Here is a 21651-nt window from a genome sequence, read left to right as displayed (position 1 = left end):
GAAATAAAAAATAAATAAAAGTAAAGTAAAATGATAACAGTGAATGTAATTATGAATGAATTAATAAAATGATTATTAACTATCTCAATGGTACTAAAAATAATGCTTCTAAAATACATTTCTATTTTATTAACCATACAAACTTGTTCATGTTTTTTATATTTTATTTTAAAGTATTACATTTGTTGTCATAAAATTGACTAAAAAAACAAAACAAGAGAGAAAAGTTGGAAAGTTGGAAATATTACACAGTAAAAAATTCTGGGTTCCTCACAATTCTTTCATGTTTTAATTAAGTTACCTTCATCTTTTTTACAAACTTTAGTGTATTGAAATCAAAACTATTAAGTTGTCACTAAAAAACATATGAATTATGTTGTTTCAACTCCTGAATAAGCCATTTGAACAAGCAGCGAAAGTCATTTTTTAAGTATCATTTTATTTTAATTCATTTGTTTTGGTTTATTATAAAGCTTTCATTTAGTTACCAACCAAGCATCAAACACACATCTAAAGAATTATACCCCAAAACTATCATTCAAAAGTGTTTAAAGTGTGTTTTGGTCTCAGTTCATGCTCATTTCAGGTGATGCTAATTGAGTTTCCTCTATATGATCTGTGCTACATCAGGGTTAATATGAGATTTCTGTAAGGTTAATGAAAAAGGTTCGTCCTGCAGCACCAGCCTCAAGTTGTCTAGACCCTCCGTTTCAGTTTTAATTATTACCAATTCACTGGTGTTGACATGAACTACAGAGGCTTCCATTCATCCCGGCCGGCCGTCGATAGACTGGCTTTGATTAACGCTCAGAAATACACTGAAAATCCACACAGAGAAGCCCTTCACTCTCTCTTTCCTCATATCTGCTCAATTAATCACTTTCTTTCTTCAGTTCAACTCTACGAATGTAGTCGACTGTTGCTTTAAGAATTGCTATTGTGCCATTGCTTGTATTTCCGAGTTCTCCAGTCTGAGATGTTTTACAATAGTTACATTAATTATGATGTTATCAATAAATTTGGTGTATTAAGTGATCTCGCAATTGCTCTTCTTCTCTTTATTTATATATTTTTTATTGAACAAGAGCAATTACAGATTAAATAAATGAATGCTGTGCACTTCTCTGTAATTAAAGGAACACTGCACTTTCTTTTTGGAAATAGGCTAATATAGAGATAAACTATTGAGTTTTACCAGTTTTGAATGTATTCAGCCGATCTCTGGATCTGGCAGATCACTGAATCGAATTAGACCATTGGCATCTCACTCAAAAAAATCCAAAAAGATCTTTGATAATGTTTCTGTTTAAAGCTTTACACTTTTGTAGTCACATTGTGTACTACTGACAGAAAAAGAAAAGTTGTAGGATCTGAAAATAGTTCCCAGCTAGATACGTTTTTTGATTATTACCATAGATATATACTGGATACCACATACAAACCCTTAGCATACATCAATACGGCTGCCACATTTGTACAGTGCTTCCAGGACAAAAGTCATTCAACCGCATTAGCTGAAGACCAAAGCCAATCTGAAAATACTGGACTTTTGCACTGCGTATGGGTTTAGTAATGAGTAAACAAAGAAAACAAAGCATGAAGGCAGAACATTTCATAAATAAGATTTTTTTTTTTACATTTTTGTATGTTGCGAACTTTTGTGCTCAACAAGTAATGTTATTGATGATAATACAGTCACTTACTGCACAGACCAAAAGGCAAAGTAGCACCAACAAGAAAATACTAGGCTTAAGCTAGTTTTGTTGAATAAAATCAGCAAACAATGTAAATGAAATATGACAACAAGTCGCTGCAGTGTTTGTAAACTTGTATTATTGTCAGCTAAGTTAAGTAACGGCTAGTTTTTGAAGTAGCTTATAAGGATGCCTGATAACATACAGTGTATTCAGAAAGTATTCATAGCGCTTGACTTTTTCAACATTTTTTATGTTACAGCCTTTTTCCAAAAGCGATTTAATTAATTTACTTCCTCAAATTCTACACACAATACCCCATAATGACAATGTGAAAAAAAGATTTTTTTGAAATGGTTTGAAATTTATTAAACATAAAAAAAGTTGAAAAATCACTTGTACATAAGTTTTCACAGCTTTTGCTCAATACTTTGTTGATGCACCTTTGGCAGCAATTACAGCCTCAAGTCTTTTTGAATATGATGCCACAAGCTTGGCACACCTGTCTTTGGATGTTTTTGCCCATTTTTCTTTGCTGTACCTCTCAAGCTCTTTGGATTGGATAGTTGGATTGGAAGGTTGGATGGGAAGTGATGGTGTACAGCCATTTTCAGATCTTTCCAGAGATGTTCAATAGGATTTAGGTCTGGGCTCTGGTTGAGCCACTCAAGGACATTCACCGAATTATTGTGATATTTCGATATTTTTAATATTTTGGCGGTGTGCATTGGGTCATTGTCCTGCTGGAAGATGAATCATCACCCCAGTCTAAGGTCCAGAGCACTCTGAAGCAGGTTTTCATTCAGGATGTCTCTGTACATTGCTGCATCCATCTTTCCCTCTATCCTGACTAGTCTTCCAGTTCATGCTGCTGAAAAACATCCCCACAGCATGATGCTGCCACCACCATGCTTCACTGTAGGGATGGTATTAGCCTGGTGATGAGCGGTGCCTGGTTTTCTCCAAAAGTAACGCCTGGCATTCATTCCACTTTGGCAAATTCCAGGCAAGGAGTTGCTTCCGTCTGGCCACTCTACCATACAGGCCTGATAGGTGGATTGCTGCACAGATGATTGTCCTTCTGTAAGTTTCTCCTCTCTCCACAAAAGAACGCTAGAGCTCAGAGAGCGTGACCGTTGAGGTTATTGATCCCCTCCCTGACTAAGGCCCTGCTCCCTTAGATGGCTGGACAGCTCTAGGAAGAGCACTGTTGGTTCCAAACATCTTCCACTTACAGATGATGGAGGCCACTGTGCTCATTGGAACTTTCAGAGCAGCAGAAATTTTTCTGTAACCTTCCCCAGCCTTGTGCCTCGAGACAATCATGTCTCAAAGGTCTACAGACAATTCCTTTGTCTTCATGCTTAGTTTGTGCTTTGACATGCACTGTCAACCCTGGGCCCTTATATAGACAGGTGTATACCTTTTCAAATCATGCCCAATCAACTGAATTTACCACAGATGAACTCCAATTAAGCTGCTGAAACATCAAAAGAATGATCAGTGGAAACAGAATGTACCTAAGCTCAATTTAGAGCAAAGGCTGTGTATACTGATGTACATGTGATTTTTTAGGTTTTTTTATATTTAATAAATTTCCAACAGTTTAAAAAAAAATCTTTTTTCACATTGTCATTATGAGGTATTGTGTGAAGAATTTGGAGGAAATACATTATTTTAACCCATTTTGGAATAAGGCAGTAACTTAAAAAATTGTGGTAAAAGTGAACCGCTATGAATACTTTCCGGATGCGCTGTAACAGTGCCTGCGCCATAATGCGTACACTTTCCAGTTTACACCCTAAATTATTGAATATTATAAATGTTATATACCATTTAGATCAGAAAGGTGGATTTGCACATAGCGAGGCAGGGATATCAATGATTCAATTCACACGAATCGATCATATCGAAGATTCATTCACAAACAAATCGCTTCCTCCATCAGAATTAGAAGTGAAAGCAGGACAGGGGGTGTGTTTCCAGACATGGATTAGATCAAATTTAACAGGAAGGGTAGATAATACATCCATCGATATAGAAAAGTAATGTAAAATTATAATTTTCGTAATAATAAAAAAAAAAATTTTGCTTACTGACCACCAGGAAAACTCCAGATATATGAAGACATCTTTATATATCTCTGGCTCTGGATGGCCAGTCCTCCATTGCACCTCGGTCCCACATTCATTTTAGGCTCTGGCCTGTACAAAAATAGTGGCTCTATTATGCATTTCTCCCAATAGACAGCAATAGTGCAGGTGACATATAATGTAATCTTTGGATTATTACAAAGGAATGACAATATAGTTCATAGCCATATACTTAGGAAATAGCAACTTTTAATTTTTCTTAGTAGATGATATAAGTACAGAGGAGTCAAGCTTTAAATATGAAAATAAGCAAACCTCTTTTTTTTGAGTGAGATGCTAATGGTCTAATACAATTCAATTATTTATGCTAAGCTAAGCTAAAATGGTTCTAGTCAGACCCAGAGATTGACTAAATGAATAAAAAAATAGAAAATTAAAATGTTTAGCTTTAGATGAAGTAAGTACAGAGGAGTCAAACTTTAATTATAAAAATTAGCTAAACTAAGTTATAAAATTATTTTATTAATTAATTAATAAAAATCCTGATTTTACCACCTCAGACAACTGTCTAAAGTCAAGCCATTTTTATCCCATTTTTATCCCAAATTTTTAAATAGTGGTTCATGCCTTCATAACAACTCGTCTGGAATACTGTAACTCTTTCTGTAATGGTATTTCTCTGTCTTCTCCCTCTCGTCTGCAGCTATACAAAATTCGGCTGCTAGAACACTCTGGCACAAGTTCTGACGATAACTCCTATTTTAGCTGCACTTCACTGGTTACCCATTAAATACAGAATCGATTTTAAAATTGTATTATTTGTTTACAAAGCCATAAATAATCTTGCTAAGATTATTGAAAATAACCTTACTGACTTGATCTGTCCGTATACCCCCTCTCATTTATTGAGATCTTATGATCTTAATGGACTCACCGTGCCTAGAACACGCCTTAAAAAACAAGTTGATCAAGCAATTGCAGTTGCTGGTTCTTAACTCTGGAACACTCTACTAATTCACAATATACTTCCCCCCTCCATGTTTGAGTCCGTTTTAAAGACCTATCTCTTTTCTCTCGCTTTTATTACTCCTTGATCACGGTTTTATTGCTTTTATCTGTTAAATGTTTCTATTATATTCTGCTTCTCTGCCTTTAGTACTTCTATGCTTAGCACTTTGGTCAACTTTGGTTGTTTTTTATAAATAAATGTTGTTGTTGTTGTTGTTATTGTTATTGTTGAATTTATTGAGTGAAATGCTAATAGTTTAATCCAATTCAATGATTTATGCTAAGCTAAATTAAGCAGAAAGTGCTCTCGCCAGACCCAAAGATTAACTGAATGAATTAAAAATAGAAAATTAAAATGTTTAACTTTAGGTGACTCCAAAATAAAAAATAAAAAAAAGCTATTTCAATCAAAACAGCACAAGTCTGTCTGAAATGTTCTTTCAAATGTTTTTTTTTTTTTTTTCTGTTCACATCTTCAAATGTTTTTAAAAGAGAGCGTAGTGGGAATCTCTTTTTATTATAATTCAGGAAATACTGCAAACACTATTGGTGACACTGATAATACCGGTCCATTAGCTAATGTTAGTCAATTTATTTATTAACATGAACTAAATTTGAACAGCAATCTTGTACAAACTAATGGATTAGTAAAATCCAAAGTCTGCTTGTTAACATTAGTTAATGCAGTGTGAGTTAACATCAACTACAACTTTATTTTCATTAACTTACAATCACAAAGATTCATACACTCTGTATTAAATGTATTGTCCATTGTTAGTAAATACATTTAACTAGCGAAACCTAATAGACCATTGTTTTAAAATGAGGCCCAAAATGTTTAGTACAATAAAATGGTGTATATCAGTGTTTCTCAACCATGTTCCAGGAATAAAACCACCCCGGCATGTTTTGGATGTCTCCTATGTCTGTCAAACCCATTACAGGTCTTTCAGTCTCCTCCAATGAGCTGATGATCTGAATCAGGTGTGTTTGGTTAAGGAGACATGGAAAATGTGCAGAGCTGGTGGACCTCCAGGAACGTGGTTGAGAAACACAGCTGTATATCATCAGGGAAATTATCTATTAACACAAACATCTCTTTGTAAAAACTTTAGAATATAAATATGAATAAAAACTAGCATCTGGTGTTTTAAGTGCTGATGAAGTTAATATTTATGGCTCAACGCTGAAGAAAAAACTCAATATGAGAAAAGAATTGATGTGTAGACTTTATGTGTAGTATTTGAAATCTAACATTTAAAAGTGTTACACACACAACTATATATATATATATATATATATATATATATATATATATATATATATATATATATATATATATATATAAATAGTTGACTGAAGCATGAAAAAAACACTTTTAATGTCTAAATAATGTAATTAATGGACTTTGTAATTATGTCCATGCAGCGTAGTCACAAATGATAGACAGTCCAGGAAGGATTTTGATCCAGCCATGCTCCACAAATCTGACCCATTTTCTGCTGCTGTAAAACCCTGCGGGGCTAAATGTAGATGAACAATCCCGGGTCATGAGAGAGAGAAACTCCACCTGATCACTGGCAGAGCCGCATGCTGGATTAAAGCAGGCTGGTACAATACAAATATATGCCAGAGATTGTTTACAGTTGATAAAGCAAGTTCTGGAACATTGAGATGAATCATGTAATAAACACCTGAGCAGGGGTGTGTGCTTTTTCTAAAAGCATGATTGGCCAACTATGGGCCCAGGTATCATGGGTTACAAACTATAGTTTTGAGCAATAATTTTAAATACGCTGGAAGAACTTGGCTTTAGGCTGGCATTTAAAAATGGCAATTTTCAATCTAAAGGTAAAAAATAAAAATTCAGTCACTGTCGACTCATCCTCCAAACCTAAACAAAAAAACAGCTATTGACTTCCACAGTATTTTTTGTTCCTGCTAAGAATGTCAATGGCTGCTTTTCCCCAACATTCTTCAGAATATCTTATTTTGTGTTTCACAGAAGAAAGTAATCATAAACATTCAGAACCACTTGAGTGTGTGTAAATGGTGAATATATTTTCATGTTTGGGTGAACTATTCTTTTATAATGCAAATATTTTGTATGTTTTTGCTGTTAATTTATACACAACTACACAACCTAATAAAAACTTCTGTCCTCAATCTTTGTTGTAAAAGCAACAAATAATAACTTGACTTCTAGTTGATCATTTGTAAAAGTGGCAGAAGGTAGATTTTGCAAAGAAGGCCAAGGTGCTCCAGGATTGGCCTGCCCAGTCACCAGATATAAACATTATTCAGCATGTCTGGGGTAAAATGATGAAGGAGGCATTGACGATGAATCCAAAAAATCTTGATGAACTCTGGGAGTCCTGCAAGAATTCTTTCTTTGTCGTTCCAGTTGACTTTATTAATGAGTTATTTGAGTCATTGCAGAGATGTATGGATGCAGTCACCCAAACTCATGGGAGTCATACACAATATTTATTCTTTCTCCACTGCACCATGACTTTATATTCTATACTCTACATTATTTCTGTTAAGTGACAAGACTTTTGACTAAGCAAAGTCAGATCTTACAGTCCTAAATAAATCATTAAAAATCAAGACATGATCAAATTTTATTTTAGCAAAATAAGCGTAATCTAGAGGCCTTTCATATAAGCCACTTCTGATATGATCAACTGTGGAAATCAATATATTATTTGTTGTTCCTAAAACTTGGATAGGCTGCAAGACTTTTGTCAGGTAGTTTACTGCAATTTGGGGACCTGAAAGCAAACTTTTAAAAACAGATTTCAATGTGGAATTTGTTGTAAATGAAACTTTAATGTATCTGTTTCAACTAATAAATTTAAAGGTTCCAAAAGAGTTATTTCACATTGATGCTATAGTCGAACCATTTTAAGTTCCCCAATAAATCTTAATCTAAAAAAACATTTTTGTTTATATTGTGAAGAAAATGTTAATAAAGTAAAGAACATTTTTCATTATAAAGAATCTTCTGTGGAATCAAAAGGTTCTAACGAAGGTTCTTCATGGAACTATGAAAATAAATTGAGTTTATTTAAGCTTTTTATTTAACAATAAATCATTGTATATGAAAACACATCACATCAGTCCAGTGGTGTCAAAATATTATGACCAGATGCTTGGAAACTGACAGCCAATCAGCTGTAAGTGCTGTGTTTGTTCCAATCAATCACACTGGGACTGCAGATATGCAAATAAGCACATTAACCCGGGGTTTAGGATTGTAGAAACGTGTGATTACTGTGAAACCCCTGGTAAATTACGAGCAGCATGAAACATGAAGATAACCCAGGAGCTCCTATTCACTCTGGATATTTTAGAGAATGTCAGAGATGGTGTCATAAAATGACTTATTTTACGTTTGGCCATCATTAGAGAGCAGCGTATCCTTTTTTCTTAAATGCAAAGAACAGCTTGACTCTGGATGTAAGAGTCCACACTGGCAGCCTGAGGCTCGGCCATTTAATAGTGTTTAACTTCATTTCAGAGCTCTTCAAAGGCACAAAGGGCTATTAACACTTGACTCCCGTGTTTTTAAAGATCTGTGCATTAATGGAATTTTTATTCTGCTGAAGGATGGTAAGTATTTTGAAAGGAATAGTTGATTCAACTGATGCTAATACTGTTTATTTGCCAAGATAAATTGATACAGTAAACAGATGGATTGTTTACTCAAGCCTGTCTTTAGTAAGGCATATCATTTACAGTCATTTTAGAAATGATCCATCATAGTTTTTGAATACATAAGCAACCGCAACTACATAACATACTAGATTTATGTGCTGTATGTAGGAAATATATATCTATAGATCTATCAATAATTAATGATAACAGTTGTTATACCTAATATATTTACAATAGAATTGTATGACAGATTTATTAGTATTAATAGTTATAATAATAAAATAATAATATTGTTATTACTATTATTTTGTAAAATAAATACAATAGACTATACTATATCTGTTTTATTGACTTATTTTACTATATTTATTACACATATATAACATAATTAAAAAATTATAACATAATATTTATACATTATTTAATTCATATTTTATTAATGAACCATATATTTATTATTTAATTACTGTATTATTAATATATTATTATCTATTTTTAATATTATACTACTAATTATAAATAATAATTATTGTCACAATCACCAGCATTCCAGGCTTGTAGATTGCTGGGAATCCTTCACTTTCACTCAGGCTACAAATCTGTCAACATATTGACTACAAATCCTCTCATGAACTACACACTCACACCTGTTCCAGTTTTCTTGCTGATTGCTAACACAATCAGTACTTTGTGTACTGTGACATTTCTGAATTTTAGCTTTTGTACTGTGACATTATGATGTGTTTCCTTTGCCTTGCTTTGCCGTGTTTTGACCCTCGCTTTGTTTAGTTTGTTTATGTTGCTTGCTGCCTGTACTGACCATTTGCCTGTTTAATGACCCCAACACTGGATTGCCTTTATAGATCTCTTTGACCCAGTTAACCATTGCCAGCCTGACCATTCTTGAATAAACCCTGCATTTGGATCCCCACTTCCGTTGTCAGTGTCCGATCACATTACAATCATTATTGGTACTACTGTATATATAATTAAGTCTACATAATAGTTTAATGACACTGTAGAAGCAAAGAAACATAAAAAATACCAGTTTGATTGCAAATTTTTTAATGCATCTTTATATTAGATTCATGTTAAATTACTAATAGATTTGCTGCCATTTTTGGGTGAGTGAACAATTTCATAATTTTTTTGGTGTACTGTCCTTTTAAATGTCACAAATCGAAGCTCAGTGATACCAATGTCTCATTCACACTTAAAACAAGCTTCCTTTCAGATTTTCCTGAATGCAGGCTGGTCTAGAACGAAACCTACTGCATGCTGTCACATTTTGGCAAATTCAGGAGATGTGCAAAAAGCAAGGTGCGGTGCAAAGCCTCTCAGCAGATTTTTCATTATCGTGATAAAGTGCACAAGGCTCTGATGGCCTGAGCCCTTGCCAGGCCTAATACACTATATAATAGACTGTGCAGCTTAAGATCCATTCGCTCCTGCCATACGGATATATATCCCAGCCAAAATTGCAGCACCCCCAACACAATATTAGATTGCATTTGTGGCAAGAAGGCATTCCCTAAGAGAAGCGGGGTAATGTATATCTGGGGGCCCAATCAGCAATACTGTTCCCAAATAGAGCGAGCTGGTCAACTGAGACTCAAGCAAAGATACTAAGAAACAAGCCCAGGGAAATCAAGAGCATTAAGGATGCTGACAGAAATTAAGCCTGCTGATAGTGTTGTCTATTGTTCGCCCGATTCACTAAAGGAATTACATTGATGAGGAAGCTGTGCGGACACGCCCACTTAGTCAAAAATTAATGCTGGACTTATTTTATGCTCAGGGGTATTTATAATAAACCTAATTTGCATGTGTGTTTGTGCTGAAGAGAATGACAATGACTTAATATAATCAACTGGCATTGCATTAACCCTTTAAAGTCTGGGGGAAATCAAAATGTGCAATGTTTAGTTTTGCTAGCGCACATTGTTATTCTGTAGGTGAACCATTCATTTGTGCAAGGTAATCTACTGAAAATAATCTTTGCCTCTGCGTTTGGAGTCGTGGTCATTCTCTATTGACATCAGTTTGATGGCTTCAGTCACAATATTCTTAACCACGCCCCTTTTACCATTAGTTTGCTATGAGGTAATGATGCATAAAAAGAAAGCTCTGCCCCTATTCTGTTTCAGTTGGAAGTAGATCAACATACTGAAATAAAAGTCTTAGCAACTTCTGGTTTATGCAGACTTTAACTGGCATTGTAGACCCTTTCTCCATGTAGCTTATTGTAAAAAAAAAATTAATTATGCTTGTAATGGTCTTATTTATTCATTCATTCATTCATTTTCCTTCGGCTTAGTTGCTTATTTATCAAGAGTCTCCACAGCGGAATGAACCGCCAACTATTTCAGCATATGTTTTACAAAGCGGATACCCTTCCATCTGCAACCCATCACTGGGAAACACCCACACACTCTCACATTCACACTCACATACTACGGCCAATTTTATTAATCCAATTCACCTATAGCGCATGTCTTTGGACTGTGAAGGAAACCGGAGCACCCGGAGGAAACCCACACCCAATACAGAGAAATAATGGTCTCAGGAAAATAATTTAACCATAGAAATGTTTCTTAGAGTGGAATTTAAAGGGTTAGTTCACCAAAATAAATTATGTCTCTATGTCTCCTGGTGATTCTCCAAGGTCTTTACATTATTAAGGTGGTGGAATATTGGAGCGGTGGAAAAATTCATTTTTCAAAAGTTTATTTGGGTAATTTTGAAAATATTTCAACCTAGAAAATAACCAGAATGTACTGAATGGCAATTAATGGCACATTTTGGTGAAAAGTATATAAGCTTCATCATATACAAACATTAATAATAATTAGAGCTTTAATTATGTCCTTTAACAAAACCTTAAATACTAAATATAATAAACATATATTCTTATGGTCACCCCAAAATGAAAAGTTGCTCACTATTTCCTCACCCTTAAGTGTTACTAAACTTTTATAAGCATTCTATTCTGTTAAACACTATATATATATATAAAATGATGGAAACCTGTAACAATCACTTCCATAGAAGTATGGTTACAGGTTTTCAACATATTTTAAAATATCTAATTTTTTCACATTTATTTATGTGCTTTTTACAATTGATAAAACTACAACAAAACTACAACAAAATAGAAAAGAAAAATAAAAATACAATAATAATACATATAAAATAACCGAACAACAGAACAAAGAGAGAAAGCAAATAAAATTTAGCTGGTCAGGTAAAGCATAAATAAAAGTAATTTTAAAGTAACATTGTTCTTATATTTCCAGAAAAAAACATTATCCTACCTATAGTTTTATTGTCAAATATTAGTTTGGGCACATTATTACAAACATTATAGATTATGAATATTTAATATCAATTACACTCAATGTTATTGACAGGGGTCTGGCATTTCTTCCAATGCATTGAGGAGTTCTAATATCTGTCCCTATGTTTTATCAAATATCTCCAGTTTATCATTATTGATATATCTCAACCTCTCCAAGACAAGCATTTTTATGAGATTTCTACCCCACATAACAAATTTAGGTACAGATTCATTTTTTCACATTCTCAAAAATCCCTTTTTGGCAATTACCATACCAAATAACATCTCAAAGTCACTAAATATCTCAAGAACAGCTATAAGTGGATATGGTTGAAGTTTTTTTTTTTTGTTTGTTTGTTTGTTTTTTGGAGGGCTTTAAAACACTCAAATATATTTTCCCAAAATTCTTGTAATTTAGGATACAGCCATGTCAAGTGGGTTAAGGATCCTTCTGCTGTTTTTCACCTGTTACAGAGTGAAGATACCTGAGGGAAAATCTTTTGCAGTTTCTCCTTAGATAAGTATTCCCTATGCAGGGTTTTAAATTGAATTACATGATGTCTCACGTTCATTAAGCATGCATGTATATTCTCAAGGCCTTCTTCCCAACTCTCCAAATCTATCTATAACCCTAATTCAGTCTCCCTAAGTTGCTTAACTTTGATAAAATATCTTCTTTTGTGTTTAACAGAAGAAAGAATCACATAAAGGTGTAAAACAAGTAAAGGGTGATTACATACTGACAGAATGTCTATTTACGGTGAACTATCCCTTTAAATAATAAGTAAGCAGCAGTAGAATTAACTAGATTAGAGGAAGGCTAATTGTTTTTTTTTTTACCCTGAAACACACCATGCAGAAATTCAACCCTCCGCTCTTAACTGCATAATTTGCAGAGATAACTTTAAGTTGATGACGATTGCATGTAATTAATTCTTTCTGATAGCTTTCTGCTCTTTGTACTCTGAAACAGTGTAGCATGACTGATAGAAGCAGTTTAGTAAATAGCCACTAGGAATTAAATAAGGAGAAGTCAATCATGCTCTTCTAAATGGACTAGTATTATCCCTAATTGTGCTGGAGGACCAAGAGCGTCTCGATTGATATTCATTTATTCAGTAACTTGAATAAAATAATGAGAAGAGAAGAGAATAGATTTATTACTTAAACTTGTAGCTGAGACCGAAGGATTAGTGCAGGCTTTGAATTAATGTGTAATGCAAAGTATCAGGGCTTTTTTATTGATGTTAAGATCTTGGTTGTTGTTATTCTGACAGGAAACAAAATAAATGAATGTTTATTTTCATGGGCTATAGTGGATGAAATGACAAGTTCTAAGCATTAAAACATTATTTATTTTCCATTCACTGGTCAACATTTGAAGCTTTTGGCTTTTCTTAACAAGTTTTCTCCATCAAATGTAAAATCAAAATGTCCAAAATACACTTTAATGTCTTTCTTTTGTCAAATTTAGCAATTTGTGAATTTAGATTTCTATTAAAACATATTTTTAAAGGTGTTTTTTTTTTCCCAAAATGAGTTTTTTTTTCTCCTTTTTCGCACTTTCATACAGCAAACTTTAATTTGACAGTTTATTTAATACCCTCAATGGCCACTTTATTAGGTACACCTTAGTATGACCAAGTTGGACCCATTTTAATCTACAGAACTGCCTTAATCCTTTATTGCATAGATTTAACAAGGTACTGGAAATACTCCTCAGAGAGTTTGGTTCATACTGACATGATAGCATCAGGCAGTTGCTGCAGTTTTGTCAGCTCCACATCCATGATGCAAATCTCCACAGGTCTGCGGAGGCCATTTGAGTACAGTGAACTCATTGTCATGTTCAAGAAACCAGTCTGAGATGATTCACGCTTTATGACATGGCACGTTATCCTGCTGGAAGTAGCCATCAGAAGATGGGTAAACTGTGGTCAGTGATGGACATGGTCAGCAACATTAATAAGGTAGGCTGTGGTGTTGACATGATGCTCATTTGGTACTAATGAGCCCAAAGTGTGCCAAGAAAATATTAATAAAGAAATATTTTTCCAATCTTCTATTGTCCAATTTTGGTGAGGCTGTATGAATTGTAGCCACAGTTTCCTGTACTTAGCTGACAGGAGTGGTGTGGTCTTCTGCTGCTGTAGCCCATCCGCCACAAGGTTCAATGTGTTGTGTGTTCAGAGATGCTCTTCTGCAGACCTCGGTTGTAACGAGTGGTTTTTTGAGTAACTGTTGCCTTTCTATCAGCCAGAACCAGTCTGGACATTCTCCTCTGACCTCAACAAGGCATTTGCGCCCACATAACTGCCACTCACTGGATGTTTTCTGTTGTTCGGATCATTCTTTGTAAACCCTAGAAATGGTTGTGCATGAAAATCCCAGCGAATCAACAGTTTCTGAAATACTTAGACCAGCCCGTCTGGCACTAACAATCATGCCACTTTCAAAGTGACTTAAATCACCTTTCTTCCCCATTCTGATGCCTGATTTGAACTGCAGCAGATCGTCTGACCATGTCTACATTGAGGTGCTGTCATGTGATTGGCTGATTAGAAATGTGCGTTAACAAGCAGTTGGACAGGTGTACCTGATAAAGTGGCCCGTGAGTGTATATTCACTTAGATATGATCATAATTTGCCTGATTATATTCATTCGGTTTTTTTTTGTTTTTGTTTTTTGCCTTAGTCCCATGATTAATCTGGGGACGCCACAGTGAAATGAACTGCAAACTTATCCAGCATATGTTTTACGCAGCGGATGCCCTTCCAGCTGCATCACTGGGAAACATCCATACCACACTCACTCACACACAAACACGACGGACAATTTAGCCTACTCAATTCACCTATACCACATGTTTTTAGACTTGTGGGGGAAAGTGGAGCGCCCGGAAGAAACCCACGCGAACACGGGGAGAACATGCACACAGAACAGAACTCCACAGAGAAATGCCAACTGACCCAGCCGAGGCTCGAACGAGCGTGCCTGATTATATACAACATTTAATTCTACAAAAAATGTGAAAGTCTGTTCATAGTATTGTCTGATTTATGGAGTAAAACTAGATTCACAAAAAATATCTGTACAAAAACCCTCTGAATTTAAAATATCAAAAAATGAAACAAATGTTTGGAAAATTAAACCTCACTTCATCCAGTGCTTTTTTTGCTAGAAAGTAAAAAAAAACTCACAAACTAGTGAATATTTCAAGAAAGAATGCCTCATTTAAATATGTAAACAACAGAAAACATTTAATAGAAACCAAAAATGTAATTAATTAACGGTTAAAGCATGGTGATGATTGTTTTTTTTAACCACTTGCAGTATAGTTTGGTTTGGTTTGGGTTTGTCTAAGAAAGGCTGGACTGTAGATGATCTCTTTTTTACTCTTTGGCCTCTGCCATCTCCCTTTTCAAAAGGAGTTTGCTTTACTCGGAGTCTTTGAACATTGAGACAAATCATACTGAGCCTCTTCCCAGCCGCCGAGGGAGAGCCGCATGGTAAGTGCTAATGGTTTAACAAAAATGTATTTGATCTCCACTGTCAAAAGGGCAGAAAGCTTCTAGTGAAACTGCAACCATTAAGAAAAATAATGGTGAGTGTTTCTTCTGCTATGGACAATTTTATACCCTTCAAACACTTGATTTCATTGTTACAACAGTGGTCAAACAAACATCACAGGAATTGTCGGTTACTTTTCTAAACTGCCATTTTCATCACATCTCACAAAATAAAATTAAACTAAAATAAATAAAATAAATAATAACAAAATAAAATTAATATATATATGTAAAAAAATATACATCATAAATATGGAAGTCCACCACATAATATATATTAAATAAAAGGCATTTATTTAGTTATTTATTTTTTATTTACTTTTTTGTTCATTTACAGTCACAAAACATTTAACAAAATATGTATTTCATGTTTTTATGCATGAACAAATCTTAAAAAATTACACTAGTATTTAATAACATAACATATTTAATGTTAATTATTATATAAATTATGTATTTATTATGGTTAATATTATACATATATGGGTAATATTAACTTTTAATTGTTATAATTGTGATTACTGAAAGTCTGGGTCTGTGGCAATATTACTAAAATACATCATCTATATATTAAAGCAATTTAGAAAGCAAAAAAAAGAAATTAAAAAGGCATAAAAAATAATAAAACATCTACAGCCATTTTTAAATGTAAAAATAAATCCCAAAGCATAAAACCCCCTAGTTAATTTGAACAAGCATCCACTGCCATCCAGCCAAAACGCAGTACAACAACAAAATATTTGGGATGGCGAGGAACACCGCAAACATCTGCCATTTCAGGAAGAGAGGCTGAATGTGTTTTGGCACCTGAGCAGGCCTGTAACCCAGTTACTCAGGTGGTGGAAATGAACTCTGTTGTTTGTGCCGGACCTCTGAACCGCTTCGCCAGACTCTCTAAACAGCCTGTAATGACTGACAGACAGACAGCAGACTGTACAATATTATGATGTTTATTTAAAATATGCTACGTCTCTCTCCTTTGCACGATCAGAGGGCAATGAGCGGTGGACATGCTTGTGTCACACAGGAACTAATTAAACGTGAAAACATCAGACGGCAATCAATTTTCACCATTTGACACGAGAGGACGGAGAACAAGACGGCGGCTGTGAATGACAGAGATGGACATGGACTGAGAGACTGCTAACCTGAAGGAGAGCAAACGGGTGTCACATCAGTGCAGATGTAACTCACTGAACGAACGTCCCTCTGAGGCCAATTGATCTGAGAGGAACACATGATTTACTCAAGCATGTCCTTCAAATCCCATAAGACTTTCTGTCCTCAGTGCGACACAAAGGGGGCTATTTATATTTGTAAGCTTCTTCTTTTTTTCCATTAAAGATTTCCTCACAACGTTTTCATACACTGTATAAAGTAACTATGATTTTGGCAGAAAAAAACTAAACACTGTAAAAATATGCTACTCAACAGCTTCCTGTTGCTTATGCTTCACAGGTTTTTTCAGTTTAGTTCAGGGCTCCCATTCATTCATTCGTTCATTTTCCTTCGGCTTAGTTTGTATTTCAGAGGTCGCCTCAGAGGAATGAAATGCCAACTATTCATTCAATTTTTTTATGCAACAGATACCCTTCCAGCCGCAATGCAGTATTGGGAAACACCCATGCACACTCATTCTCTCTCTCCCTCTCTCTCTCTCACACACACACACACACACACACACACACACATACACACACACACACAACGGCCAATTTAGTTTATTCAACTCACTTACAGTGTTTGTCTTTGGACTGTGGGGTAAACTGGAGCACCCGGAGGAAACCCACGTCTACACGGGTAGAACATGCAAACTCCACACAGAAATGCCAACTGACCTAGCCAGGACTCGAACCAGTGATTTTTTGTTGTGAGGTGACAGTGCTAACCACTGAGCCACCGTGCTGCCCTGAGGATTCCCACACTTCTTGAAAGTCCTTAAAAACAAACATAGGTCCTTAAACATTGCTTGAATTAAATGTTGATTGTGTTATTTCAACAACTGTACTGTGCTGCTTTTGAAAACTCAAGGAAAAACCTGAGAAATTCTTCATTTAAAAATCTATACATCTAAATCTATACAAGAATTATGACAAATTATGTATTTTATCAATATTTCAGAAACTGCATTTGAATAATACTAGTATTGAATTCAACTAATCATATTAATGCTCTTTGAACATGACATGTTTAACATTTTTAAATTGTCCAATTTAACATGTTTAAATTGGTCCACATTTTTGAAAATAAAACATACAAAACATAATCATTACTACGACAGTAATAATTTAAATATTATGTGAAATGGTAATACAGGAAGGACTTTCATGGCACTATATATGCTGGGGGTGTGAAATACAAAGGTGTTCATTTAAAAATTCTTAGTAATTTAAATAGTCCTCAAATTGGGTGTCCATGAAAGCGTGGGAAACCCTGTTAGTTATTTTACATATTTAGATTTAATTAAGGGACCTTGATCACTCCAATGTTGTTTAATGTGACTTTTATAAAAACATTGTGTATTTTGAAACAATATATTGTGTAAGACATCGTTCTGTTCTGTTTTTGTACCACAATTTGTATCACAAAACCTGAAAATATTTTGTTTTGAACTACTAATAATGTTAATAAAAGTACATTTGTTAAACTCATTCATTTTCCTTCAGCTTAGTCTCTATTTCAGAAGCAATGAACTGCCAACTATACCAGCATATGTTTTACGCAGTGGATGCCCTTCCATCCGCAACCCAAACACACTCATTCACAAACACACTCATACACTATGGCACATTTTGCTTACCCAATTCACCTATAGCACATGTCTTTGGATTGTGGCGGAAACCGAAGCATGCAGAGAAAACCCACACGAACACGGAGAGAACATGCAAACTTTTTATGAATTGTATCTGATGCTTGCTCACAGTTGATGACTATTAAATTGCTATTGTTGGGGTTCCTCCTCAATCTCAACCATTAAACCATAAACAAAGTAGTTTTGTGGCATTTGCCTTATTACTTGCTAAATGCAGAATATTATTCCATTGCTCTTCTCCACAGCCACCCTCTATTTTATTGTGGTTAAATGGTTTTAAAAATCTAATGGTGATTTTTCTGACTGATATTTTGAATCAATTTGCAATTTAACTGAATAAACAGCTCAATGTTCTTTACAGTATATAATGTTCTCTAGCCTATAGTGTTGTCAAAATATATTTTAGAAGCATCAGGTCTGTGTAAGTCTGTGCATTTCACAAAAAGATAGCTTCATACATACTTATGTGATAATAGTTTTGAAAATATGACTTCAAGTATGCAAGGTTCTCATGTTATTATGGTTTGCATGACGAAATGAAACACGGAGCTCTTAGTCAACTGGCAGGAAATCAGGCTCTTTTAAAATTCATTTATACTCGACATTTCCACACGCATCCTCATAAAGGTGGTTACAGTGTTTACAGAGCATCAGATCTGCTGTGCACACTGCTATATGAAAACACAAAAAGCAAAACCGCGACGTTTCAAAACGTTATTATGATTTGATTTTGATGAATCGCACATCCTTAATCAAATTTTATTTACATGGTAGAGTAGAATACTTTCTTTAAAGTAAATATATATTACTTAGTTTATTAGATGTAGATAGAAGTTAAATAAGTGAGTACTACTTTAATTTCAAGGACGAACATACCAAATCTGTTTAAAGCAATAGATCAGTATTTGATTTCTTTCTTTCTTTCTTTCTTTCTTTCTTTCTTTCTTTCTTTCTTTCTTTCTTTCTTTCTTTCTTTCTTTCTTTCTTTCTTTCTTTCTTTCTTTCTTTCTTTCTTTCTTTCTTTCTTTCTTTCTTTCTTTCTTTCTTTCTTTCTTTCTTTCTTGATGTTACTGTGTTCAGGGCAGTTGTTTACAATAGAGATGTGGGGTTTGAATGTTATAAAACAGAAAATTCTTTGACCCAAAAAAATAACAGGAATTACTGAGGGCTCATTTTAGGCAGTTCATTTCTGAAAAACAACTCCATTTACTTTGCACTTTGATCTTGTGATCTTTCACATTCACAAACAGCTACATTACACACTGCATAAAATCTAATATCCGAAAAAGCATAATGGGGCACTTTAATATCACTTTGAAGCTGTTTTATTTTCAATGCATAGTAGCTCAGACTTGCAGCTAAACTTCTGACATTTGGAATGACACGAGGGTGAGTAAATAATGCAGTAATTTAGATTTTTAGGTGAAATATCGATTTAAAAGCATCTATTGTAAGGCAGGAGCATGAGACCGGCCATCTCAGAAGGTTTTGTCCACTGAGCTGAGATCATCCAGGCAGTTTTGACGTATGACGTGCCAGCGTATGCAGACAGTATGAGTCCCTAAAGCACAGGCAAAAAATAGACCTGCTGTCTCTGTCAGAGATGTGATTGAGACTGCACAGATCAATGAGTGTGACATCAGCCAAGTGCCCAGTGTCCCAATGAGAGAAGAGAAGGCCTGTCATATGTGGGACATGAGAAATCAATGAATCTCTGAACAGCCTTGTCATTCGCTGACAAGTTCAACTGCATCACGTGTCAAAGTGCTTGATGTGCTGAGCAGAATATGCAACTGGAACACACTGTTTTGTAAAACACACGGACATGCGAATATGGACATTAGAATAATGTACTAAAAGAAAAAAAGTAATCCAAACTATATACTTAAGTCTTTTTATAACAATTTTAAATTTACTATATGCTTTGTCACATGGACAGTTCATCCAAAAATAACAATTCTGTCATTACTTACTCACTCTTCACTTGTTCAAAACCTAAGTTTCTTTCTTCTGTTGAAAATAAAGTTTTCCAAATTTTTCTGATCGCCATATCGTCCCCCTGTGAGATCACCAATACACGATACTATCCAATGGTGGTGCAGCAGTGCTATGTTTACTTATTTGCTCATTTATTTAACCATTTCCAAATGTATTTAATAACATTTTGGCTGATTTTTTTTACTTATATAATAACCTACTTCATTTGCATTGCATTTTATCTTGGAAAATCATTCAAACCAATGCAAATCACTTGTTTCATGTGAGCGCAGGTTACACCTGAATAGGTGCTGAGAGCGAAATTATTTCAAACAAGAATTGATGCAACAGTGCAGCGTGGGATGGATGAAAGCAAATGAAATGGTATTTATCTACGCAGAGAAAGAAACAAGGATGAATTAAGGTCCTTTAAAACGGGAAGCAGACGTGGGGGTTTCATTTTTACCACTAGAGGCCACGTATTCAAAACAAACAAAGGCGTAGTCTGAAGACACTCTCAGTGTGGAATCATGGGAGCTGTGCTCTTCTTTACATCCTAGGGGAGTTCCACAGCAATTATGTTATCTAATGAGCAAAGTTTTCAAAACTTATATAGTAGTAGTATAGTAATATGAAGCAGAGTAAGGCTGAGTAAGATCCCTGTCACTAGTTAAAATAGCTTTTTTTCCAACAAATTGGAGATACATTCCTAGCGCTGCATATTTTGAGAACCAGGAAATATGTATCCTGGGCTACGTTTGCTTTTAGCTTTTGTTTTCACAAATCCACTAGAGACCACAATGGACATTTTTCACAATGTCGAATACATTACATGGGCACACTTTCTTATACGTGCTATTTCCGGTAAATTCACCAGTTGCCAATGTGTACATTTCTGCCAATCTCACTGTTCATCTTGCACACATCTGCGAGAGAAAAGCCGGTCAGCTTGTCATGTGATTATCAGATTGCTATTGACTGACCTACTCACCTCCTTCCCTAAACCCAACAGATTGCGTTTTCTTTTTTCGTTCTTTTTTAAATTTTAACATTAAGCTAGAGGAAGACAAATTGAGATTACATACAAATGGAAGAAAAAGCAAAAAAAATAAAATAAAAATAACAAAGAATAGATGAAAAACAAAACAACAACAACAAAAAAACAGTCAGGTACTGGCAGGTGTGTGTGCGCACGTGTGTAAAGGTAACTGGGTGGACAGGTCAGAGTACATAATATGTATACATATATACATATTATGTATATACATACAACATGCAAAACAGTAGTAAAATATTATAGGTAACGTATTAATAAATGAAGAAACCAATCAGTAGTAAGGACTGACAAAAATTATAATAATGTATTGACAGATATAATGATAAATAAATTAATTAAAAGGACAACAGTAATAATAACAATAACGACAACAACAACAACTGTAGTAATAATTACAAGTACTATATGAACCACTACTACAGCAATTACTAAAGCTACTACTA

General features: G+C 34.6%; 1 long non-coding RNA gene across 2 annotated transcripts in view; it reads right to left on the bottom strand.

The window, feature by feature from the left end:
- Positions 1-1643: 1643 nt before the first annotated feature.
- Positions 1644-21651, bottom strand: part of LOC137490454 (uncharacterized) — an 84991-nt gene continuing 64983 nt past the window's right edge. The window contains exon 6 of one of the 2 annotated variants that reach the window (XR_015504301.1): positions 1644-3898. This is a non-coding gene — a long non-coding RNA (uncharacterized LOC137490454). The remainder of the gene's footprint in view (positions 3899-21651) is intronic. The other variant, XR_015504302.1, reaches the window with a different exon arrangement.

Source organism: Danio rerio, chromosome 12 (assembly GCF_052040795.2).
Source record: "Danio rerio strain M-AB ecotype USA chromosome 12, GRCz13ab, whole genome shotgun sequence".
Taxonomy (NCBI): domain Eukaryota; kingdom Metazoa; phylum Chordata; class Actinopteri; order Cypriniformes; family Danionidae; genus Danio; species Danio rerio.
Note: the sequence above shows the minus strand (reverse complement) of the source record. Positions and strands in the feature narration are given on the sequence as shown.